The sequence below is a fragment of the Homalodisca vitripennis genome, unplaced genomic scaffold, assembly GCF_021130785.1.
Source record: "Homalodisca vitripennis isolate AUS2020 unplaced genomic scaffold, UT_GWSS_2.1 ScUCBcl_6873;HRSCAF=14292, whole genome shotgun sequence".
In the NCBI taxonomy this organism is placed as follows: domain Eukaryota; kingdom Metazoa; phylum Arthropoda; class Insecta; order Hemiptera; family Cicadellidae; genus Homalodisca; species Homalodisca vitripennis.
Window position 1 is genome coordinate 2,649 of NW_025783031.1, and position 10,779 is coordinate 13,427.

A 10,779-nucleotide genomic window follows, 5' to 3' on the forward strand; every position below is an offset into this window, starting at 1 on the left:
CACGTTTTCAGAGCTGCTTACTATTTCATTGAAATTTTTGTAACTATACATAATTTATGAAGTAAAACATTTTAATATGGTGTGAAAGGATCTGTTTTATAAATATAGTAAAAGGTTTGTACTTAGAAATACCGTCTACATTTGATAGCAGAAGAAAGTTTTCTCTGGTACCTTTTGAGGTTATAAGATTGAGGTTAGACATTACAGTCTTCATTACTAATCAAACAATAAAAACATATTAATTGTCAGTCATACGTCTTAATAACGTAAAGATGTTTTGTGGAAGCTGTAAAAAGTCAATATCAGGTGATGGAGATAAAGTTACATGTGGTAAATGTGAGGAGGAATTGCACTACACCTGTGCAGGGCTAACCAAAACGTCTTGGAAGGCTAAGACTGTAAAGTATAGGTCTGAGTGGGAATGTTTGAAGTGCAGACCAATAAGTAAAACACGTACAGAAAGTGTAGAGTTGACAGACGAAGAAATTGAATGTGATGATCCTACTTACATAGCCTTGAAAGAGCTGTTGGATAAAATGTTCCTGAGGCAAGAGAATAAAATTGCCTCAAGAGTCGATAGTATAATTGAAATGATTAGTAAGCTAGAGGCAACTATGACTAAACATCATAGACCGAGTCAAGGAGATGGAAGAAGAGTCTGTGCTGTTGAAGAATCAGATGCGGGATTTGAAAATGGAAATGGAAATGGAGAAACAGTATGGGCGGAGTAGAAATTTTATTGTGACTAGTATTCCTCAAGACGACAAAGAAGACGTCCCAGTGAAGATCACAGGGATTGCTCCAGGCCATGAATATCGAGCTCAGAAAAGAAGACATCACAGCGCATGACTACCTTCAGCACACTCGCGCGGGCCGCCGATCATAGTGCAGTGTACGACTAGAGCCATCAGAGACACAGTAGTCCGTAGTGCACGTAAGTCTAGGCCAAGTACAAAACTAATAGGAAATTCTCATCCAGAAAGGGCAATATACTTCAATGATCATCTAACTCCCTATTTCTCAGAACTAATGAAACAAACCAAAGAAGTGAAGGATAGGTTAGGGTTTAAGTACATATGGCTAAATGGAAATAGAATTATGTTGAAAAAAGACAACCAGTCAAAAGCTTTCAGAATTCTTATGGAATCAGATCTGGAAAAGGTAGGATAAGGGGTTGCACAAAAAGTAAAGATCCCTCACACTAACAAAAAAATAAAAATTCAATCAGCCTAAATTTCAACGTCACATTAACCAATATCAACAATTGATTTAGAAGAAATCGATTTGAATATTCACGGGAACTTTAATGTAATATCTGATTGGAAAGATGCATCAAATTTATTAAATAAAAATAGTTTACAAACAGAATCAAAACTAAATTTAATAAGTACAAATATTAGAAGTTTGCGAAAACATTGGGACAGTTTAATTTTAAGTTTGTGCAACACCTTATATTCTGTGGATGTCATAGTACTTACAGAAATTAATGTAACTCAGGAAGAAAGTAATTTTTATAATCTGCTAGGTTTCAATTCAGTAGCTAAATGTAGGCCTACGGGTCGTAGAGGTGGGGGAATTATGGTTTTTACTAAAGAAGAATTGCAAATAAAAGATATAACATTAGAATTCCATTTCAATTCAACAGAGTTCCTTGTTATACAATTAAGTTACAAAAAAGAATATGTTATTTTAGGAGCTTTCTATAGACCTCCTCAAGTCAAAATGTTAATAATTTTAATGAGGAATTGGAAATATTTCTCACATCAAATTTAGTTACTAGAGCTAAACACCTATTTATGGCTGGAGATATCAATATATGTTATTTAACGGGCATGTATGGATCTGAAGAATATTTAAATGTCCTTTATACAAATAGAACGTTAAATACAATTCAAGAACCCACAAGGGTAGAATTTTATGGTAATAATTTAGTAGCAACTTGCCTAGATCATATCAATATTAGAACCATAGCTAAAGAATATACAGCATTTATAGTAGAAGAAAAACTATCAGATCATTACTGGACAGGATTAACAATTAGTCTTAAAAATTATAACTTAAATAGTAGTGTTTGTAATACAATAGAAAATAATAACGTCATCATAAAAGATAGACTAGTCAATGAAGGTATTCGAGGTGAAGATTGGTTATCTATTATAGCAATTAGAGATACCGAGCTCATTTATCAAACACTAGTTCATAAGTTCAATACAATCTATGCAATGGCTACTAGAGAGGTATCAAATAGAAAAAAAACCCAAAGAGTCAACCCTTGGATGAATAATGAACTTAGAGCTCTAATAGACCATAAAAAGTATTTATGGACACAATGGAAACGAGATAGGTATAACATACTTTATATGAGGCTATTTAAAAATGCCAGAAATAATTTAACAAACAGAATTAGAATTGTAAAGCAAAATTATTATTCTAAAATAATTAAGGAAAATATGAAAAACAGTAGAAAAACGTGGGATATAATTAATAGTGTTGTTAATAAAAAGAAAAAACCGTCAGTTTATGAAAATATAAAAAATAGTTTTAGTCTAGATAGTGTAGCAGATGTAATAAATAAGGCTGATGACTTTAAAGATTTTTTCAAAAACATCAGTTGAAAGTATAAGCAATGAAATTACTGATAGCAAATTTGATATTATTCAAGACTTTCATGATGGAAACTATGACATTGGATTAACTCACAGTATGTATTTTCAACCAATAAATGAAAATATGATAAGTAATTAATAAATTAAATGCCCAATCGGCACCAGGTCCAGACCAAATTAGACCAAAAGATATAAAGAACAATATTGTATATCTACAGCCTATTTTGTTACATTTGGTGAAAAGTATCGTTAAGAATAGTAAAATACCTATTGACATGAAAAAAACTTACTTGAGGCCAATTCATAAGAGCGGTAGTAAAAAGATGTTGCAATGTTATAGGCCTATAGGTTCAATTTCAGTAATAACAAAGATCCTAGAACACTATATTTGTGAACAGCTAAAAAAATATCTAGTAAATAACTCAGTAATTAATAAATCTCAATATGGATTTATGCCAAACAGATCAACTATAGATTTATTAGAATGTTTAACTAATGAAATTAACAAATCACTAAATGAAAACAAGTATGTACTGGCAGTAGCAACTGATCTTTCAAAGGCCTTTGACCTTGTTGATTATACCATTATGTTAAATAAATTAGAAAAAATAGGAATAAGAGGTCCTTTATTAGAATTGTTTAAAGATTATTTTAAAGATAGAAAGTTGTTTGCTAGTATAGGGCAAATTGTCAGTAGTGGATATGAACAAAAATTTGGTCTGATACAAGGAGGAATCCTATCTCCAATATTATTTAACATTTATGTAAATGATTTAGCAAGTTTAAAATTAAAAGGTAAAATACTTCAGTATGCCGATGATAATATATTCTATGTAATTAATAAAGATCTAAATATAGCCCTAAATAATATGCAACAGGATCTTGATTTGGTAGTAAAGTATTTTTTTAATAATTCAATAAAACTAAATTCTCAAAAAACAAAAGCAATAATATTCAAAACTCCAAGAAACACTATTATACTAAATGTTAATATACAAAATTTTTTTGTTTTTATTATGATGACCTTAAATATTCTCGAACTCATAAGATTTAAGTAGATACTGGTGGAAATTAAAACTGCACCTTTTTAGAAATATTCAGGTTTATTAAATCAATCCAAATTTCAATTATTAATCTTGTATTTCCACCAATGAAATGTTTTGCACAATAGTTTAAAATTACTAACTTCCTTAGGCAAGGCACTTTCGATTTAACATGGACTCACTGTCCTCCAAATACGTGTGTATAAAATATAAAATAAAATAATAATCTTGAATAAATTTGTATGAAATAAAATAAATAGGCTTCTTCTCAAAACTAATAAATTAAAAATTATAAACTTCTTTAAAATAAAATTCTCAAACAAAAACTAAACAGTTCTCAACAGGAATTTTTCACAAGTTCCTACAGGATATGGTGCAGCACCTGCAGCTCTTAATTTTAACTAGAATCCCTATAATTTCAATTAAATTTTTACGTTTGACTTTAAATAAATAACTCCTTTACAATTTAGATATATATTAGTCCACACTCAACAGAATTTGATCGTTAATTTCAAATTTCAATTCCAATTTCAAATTAATTCACTTCTTAAATTTTTCAAATTTCAAATTTAGAAATTTTTAATAATTCAGTCAAAAGTACTTAGCTCTTTGGTCGTGAAGGTCTTGGAGTTCGGTATTAAAATAATCTATACCGACGGATCCTACGCCCGACACTACTTTTAAACTCGCACTAAAGACTTTACTCTATCGCTTCTCAACTCGGAATGGAAGCAGAGCGTGTTTTCTCTCGGCCTGCACCGACTACGCTCCTGTTCCTGCAGGCCTGTTTGAATCTCTCTCAACGCAGGTTTCGCCGCCTAACAAAAGATTGAGTCCACTGTAGACTATTTTTTGGCAATCACTGCCATCAAGTCAGGTCTAGACCAGATTCCAAGCGCGTCGTGCCTGCCGCTGGATTACAATATAAATTTACTATTTTTTATTCCCTATCCATTTACAATTCTAAAATAAATTTTTATTTATTAATTTTTTTATTTTTATCTAAAGTATACCATGTAATTGGTATAACTATACAGAACAATAATGTCAACATTTTATGTCATTCTCATAAATGTTTTAGAACAATAACTGGTAGAGATCAATGCAGCTGTCAAAATCTAGTTTTTCATCAAACTATCAAACATCTTGGTATACTTTTGGACAGTAATATGAAGTTTGAATCGCATGTAACCTATTTAAAAAATATGTTAAAAATGGTTCTGTACAAATGTACTAAAATTACTGAATATTTTCCAATGGATACAAAGAGAATAATATACTTTAGTCTAGTGCAATCTTTGTTTGTATATGGCATATCTGTCTACTATCAGGCTCCAGAATATAAACTGATCCATCTTAAGAAAATATTATGTAGGATATATGAAGTGTTGTTCCCTTGCATTGAACCTAGACTGTTGGGAATTTTGATGTTTGATAATCTTGCAAAGTATATAGATATAAACAGAAACTTTCTAAATGAAGAATATAGGATACTAGAAAATGTAGATTATAATTTAAGAAGGAGACTTTATATTGTAAATAGATATGCAAATAGTTATGGGAAATGTACTTTGCAAACTAGGATACCAATGCTTTTAAATGAGTTACCTGAAGAAAATTTTGAACAAACTTAGAGTAAATAAATTCAAAATCAAGTTAAAAAATCATCTTCCATCTATAAGCAACAACTAAAAAGGCTTACGCATTTAAGTAGCATTGAAGGAAAGAAGGATAGTCTACTTACCATATTCATAGGATATTAGGTAAATTGTATCACACGAACACAAAATAATAAAGCCACAATTGGGGAAACATTAACACACCGGGGTTTTCTCACAACACTAGGTAGACAAGAGTAAGGACAGATTTTACACTCAAATATAACACATTTGATTTATTTCAACATGGTAAACAAACATGTATAAACACTCAAAAATACTCTATAACATAGAATAACATAAAGCATCTTTCAACATAAATTAAACAACGGAATAGGCAACATAAAACAACAACCAGCAAGCAATCTAATTCTGTCAGTCAACAAAACAAGTTCAACGTCATCACGATCAAGAAAGACTGCAAGTGAGTTGCAGTAGTACCAACCTCTCTCACGCACAAAACGAAAATCCCCAACGCACAAGCACTGTAAAAACACGCCAATACCACAATCATCAAACTTGAACCATCCAATTAAAATAACACACACGCACACATACACAGTTTAAACTGTTTAAAATATCTATATCTTTCCTTAATTTAAGTAAATATGTATGTTCCAATCATAAATATTCAATTACTGCTATATAAATGTTAAAATGTAAGCAATAGGTAAAAATAAAATATTATGTAATTTAAATGTAGATTTTCCCCTCAAATAGCTAAGCTAGAGGGAATAAATTGTAATAAAACTGCATGATCTGTATTATGTTTTCTGAATAAACGTTTTTGAATTTGAATTTGAATTTAAAAATGCATGTATAAAAATAACATTAATAAACAGTTTGTTTATCTTAGAATAAGTTAGTTTCATTGAAGTTGTTCTTTAATTATCTATCAATGGTGTTTACGTCATTTTTAAATACCTATGTTTCTAATACAAAGGTCATTTGAAAAGAATTACGAGCTGGCTGGGAAAGTATACAAACATGGCGACTAGCTGGGAGTGGAACTAGCGCGGCCAATACTACTGGCCATTCGAGTGGCGAGGACAAGCAATGACGAAGCAAATAACGGGCTGTCTGAAGACGTTGCATGGCCAGTACTACTGACCATTCGACCGCAAGGGGTTAACATAGATTCAAAATTAATTTACAACATTCAATTTAATTTTAAATTTTACTCATTGTTTTAATAATTTTTTTTAGAATCAATTTTTATTATGATCAATAATTAAATGAAGGATTATATAATTTGTATATTTATATTCATTTCAAGCTTTAGGTTCAATTAAAAACAAATTTTTTGCATCACCATTACCAAGATAGTGTATTTTTTCCAGGTTTAAATATTAAACTGTGCGAACATTTCAAAAATAAACTAAAAATGTACATTTATCAACATTTGAGAATGTCTGGTTTACAATAATGTACTTGTAGTCACAAGTCTAACTTTTAGATATCCCAAATGAGTATTTTACAAAAAAAAGTACTGTAAAAGTATATAAAATATTACAATCATGATTTTACTAAAGTTGCAGTTTAAAACACGTAGGTATTGGCTCTTTACCTTATAATAATAAGGAATAAAAGTAATGTTTGAATTTTGTAATGTTGTGTAATATGAAAGATATGGATGAAGAACATTGGTAATATGAGTTTTGCATGAGTTTTCAGTCTAATCAATCTGGCAAATGCTGCTTGTTATTAACTTGAACAAATCGACTGAAAGCTTGTTTTTTAAATTTCAGTTTCCTAGAATCAATTTAAATTAAATTATTCAATCACAATTTTCCATTATTGTATGGATTTTTTTGCACTTATTTTTTTGTACATAGTCTGACCAGTGTATTCAAATAAAAATGAAACTGGCAGTCATAATTGATACACAGTTTATCTCCTTGTAAATTGGCAGCAGAATCGTAATCTATGATGCATTAACCATCATTTACTAATTATGTCATAGTTAAAATTATCACTTGGATTAAAAGTTATATCATTTTATTCTGCAGATTTCACACTTTCTATCATTATATTCTCACGGTATATTCTTACAATATTTATTCCTTTACTAGCTTCTGAAAGCTAACGTCTATTAGCCAATGAAGTAAGCTCAGCTGTTACTGTTCAAGAAAGCTGTTTTGTTTTTTTAATGGTTCTAGTCTTCTGTTGCGGTACAAAATGGATTGCAAATTGCCATCTTGTGAAATTTATCCTATGTGTTAAGACAAGCTTCAACTTTTCTGGAGGAATGAACTAGTGGTACAGAAAAGAGGTCATGCCTAAAATGACTATGTAGACACTACTTTCACGTTCACCATCTTGTATATAGTCATGTTTTTGTAATTTTTATTTACTTTCTTAAGAAAAATGTATACAACTATTTATTTTGTTATAAAAATAAAATATGAAAAATTTTTGTGTATTTTAAAGTTTTACCTCTGATTATCAAATGTCTACCTCTATTCTTGTAAGTTAAATTTAAATTTATTTTGTATTATACAACTTATTATTCCGAGTAAATTGATGAACAATACTTTGTTTAGCTCAATCAATAATTGTACATGCTAAACATTTAAAAGTCTAGGCAAAGCATCAAAATAGTTGTCAGTTAAGGCTGAATTGCATGCTAGCCGGGGGGTTAATAATGTTTTGCAATCAAACTTCTTAGCAGGGTTTTTATCAAATTAAAAACATAAATGAGCCACATTACCGATCAAAATAAGCACATATGTGGCCTTACTCACTCATTTACATAATATTATTTATAGCTTAAGACAAAGTTGAATGACAACAATATGTTGGTCAACCAAACTGTTAAATTTAGACATTTGGAACGACCAAGAATATGCCAACACCATATAATGGAATATGTGAAAACTGTATGAGCAAGTGTGAAAACCGAGAAAATACGAGGGCTATCCAGAAAGTAACAGACGTTTTTGAATGATGCATGAGTGGGTGGGGCTACAGCTGCCATCTTGGTGTCAAAACACTCTGGCGTTGCGTTTAATATGCATAGAGTTGTAGTTGCGCAAGGCTTGTATCTCTTTTACTTGTCTCACTGTGATTAATTAAAACTGTGATTAATTAAAATCCCACCATTTGTGAAGTGCATTTTGTTGGCAAAAAAAACCATAAACCAATTGAAATTTATCGCCAACTGTGTGAAGTTTATGGAAATGGAATGATGAGTGAAAGCAGCGTAAGGTAGTGGTGTAACCTAGTGACTGAAGAATTGATGTTGAAAATCAATGACAAAGTACATAAAAATTGCCTTTTCACAATGACTGAACTCTGGGAACATTTCTCAAAAATTTAGCAAAGTTTACTTCATGAAATTGTTGTAGTGAAGTTTGGATACCGCTAATTTTGTGCCAGGTGGGTTTCAATAAAACGTTACGGAAGATCATAAAAAAGAAAGACTTGCTGCATTGTTAACTTTCCTTGATGAATACAACAAGCATGTCAATTGTGAAACAAAAATGCAGTCTATTGAAAGGGGGCTCAACATTCTCCAAAAAAACCAAGAAAATGTGTCCAAACTCTCATCAAGAAAGATTATGGCAACTGTTTTTTTAAGATGCTAATAATGTGATTGTGATTGATTTCCTTGAACGAGGATCAGCAATAAACGCAGAGAGGTACTGTGAAACATTGCAGAAGCTACTGCGAGCGATACAAAACAAGAGTAGAGAAAAATTGAGCTAAAAAATGTTGTCTTTCCTCAACATTGCACATCCCCATACAGCCAATTGTACACAAAAAGTCTTGGATGATTTTGATTGGGGTGTTTGATTATCCGCCTTATAGCGCAGATTTGGCACCAAGCAACTACCACCTCTTTCCAGTGATGAAGACCTGGCTTGCAACACAGCGCTTCGATAGTGACGCTGAACTTCACGTTGGCGTTAATCAGTGGTTGAGATCTCAGGCAGTAGATTTCTACAAAGCTGGAATCGAAAAAACTTGTGTCACGTTATGCTAAAAGTCTCAATTTGGATGGGGATTACGTTGAATAATAGCCTAAGAGTGTAGCTTTAAAATGTATATAAATAAAATGTTCCAGTTAGTTAATTTTTTATTTCAAAACATCTGTTATTTTCTGGATAGCCTTTGTAGTATTAGTAGCCTTCAATGTATTAAAAATGTTGTTTTCATCTGGAATGTCTCAGAAAGTCCTTTAATACATTCACGACGTAGCTGATAACTACCTTCGTAATTAAGTGGCGTGTTGATATCGGTAAAATCTGTCAGAAATCCATATGTTGTTTTTTTGCTTAAATCGTTAGACAGCAGTTATAAAATATGTGCAAAACTATCAAAACGTAAATAAAAAACAATTTTTTGATGAACTTTTATACATATATGTGCGTGTACCACGTGTGGTACACGACGCGCTGAACTAATGAGACATTAATCCACCGCGTCGTGTACCACACGTGGTACATGTGTTGCTTCTAACCTACGTCTAGCTAGACATTTAGCGAGCATCGTTTGGCGCGCTTTTGTTTTTCTTCTGTCAGTCTGGTTCGTTAATTTGTAGGTTAACGCTGCTAGTGACTGGGTGTATGTTGAATTGAAAGTTATTTTGTGGTGTTTCGTAGTGAAATTGTAATAAAATGGACGAACAAGAGATCGATGATGCTCTTGAAGGCCACAGTAATTGTGAACTTACTGATTTTTCTGTGTCGGGGAGGGAATACTTACCATCTGAAGCAGATAGTGAGGATTCAAATGCAGACGGTAATGATGAGGAACTTGATGCAAATGAAGTAAGTCATGCATTAAATATCGAAGAAAATGTAATTGTTACTTCAGATGACGTAAGCCTTCAGAATGCAGTTCTTTATTTATCACAAAATATATGCTTAGGTGATGAATTAGGTGTAAATATTTATGAAAATAATACAAGATCAGAACTAGAAGAACCTTATCAGCAAAATAATGAAACCGCCAATGGCGATGTGCCGGAAACTGATGATGGGCCAAATGGTGAAACTGAAACAAGTACCGGTAATGATGACAATGGTAATGAGTGGGATGACATAAAGAGTACCGTCAGACAATTTCCCTATACTGACAATGAAGGGTTAGTGTATGATTTTGACATATCAAATCCTGTAACAGTATTAGAGCAGTTTTTACCAGACGATATTATTAACCTCATCGTAGAAGAAACAAACCGATATGCCCAGCACGATATTTCAAACAATATCCCCAAACAGAGGTCTTTTATGAGGCAGTGGATTGACTGTACTAGTGGAGAAATAAAACAATTTCTAGGGATTTTGATTGTGATGGGGATGTGCCCTTTGCCTCAAATAAGGTTTTACTGGTCAAATGACACCATGTTTAAAAATGACTTCATAAAACAGGCTATGAAGAGAGAGCGGTTTGAAATCCTTCTTCGATGTCTTCATTTTCATAATAATGAAGAAGCAGTAGGCGAAGAACCCAGGATTAAAAAGCTAC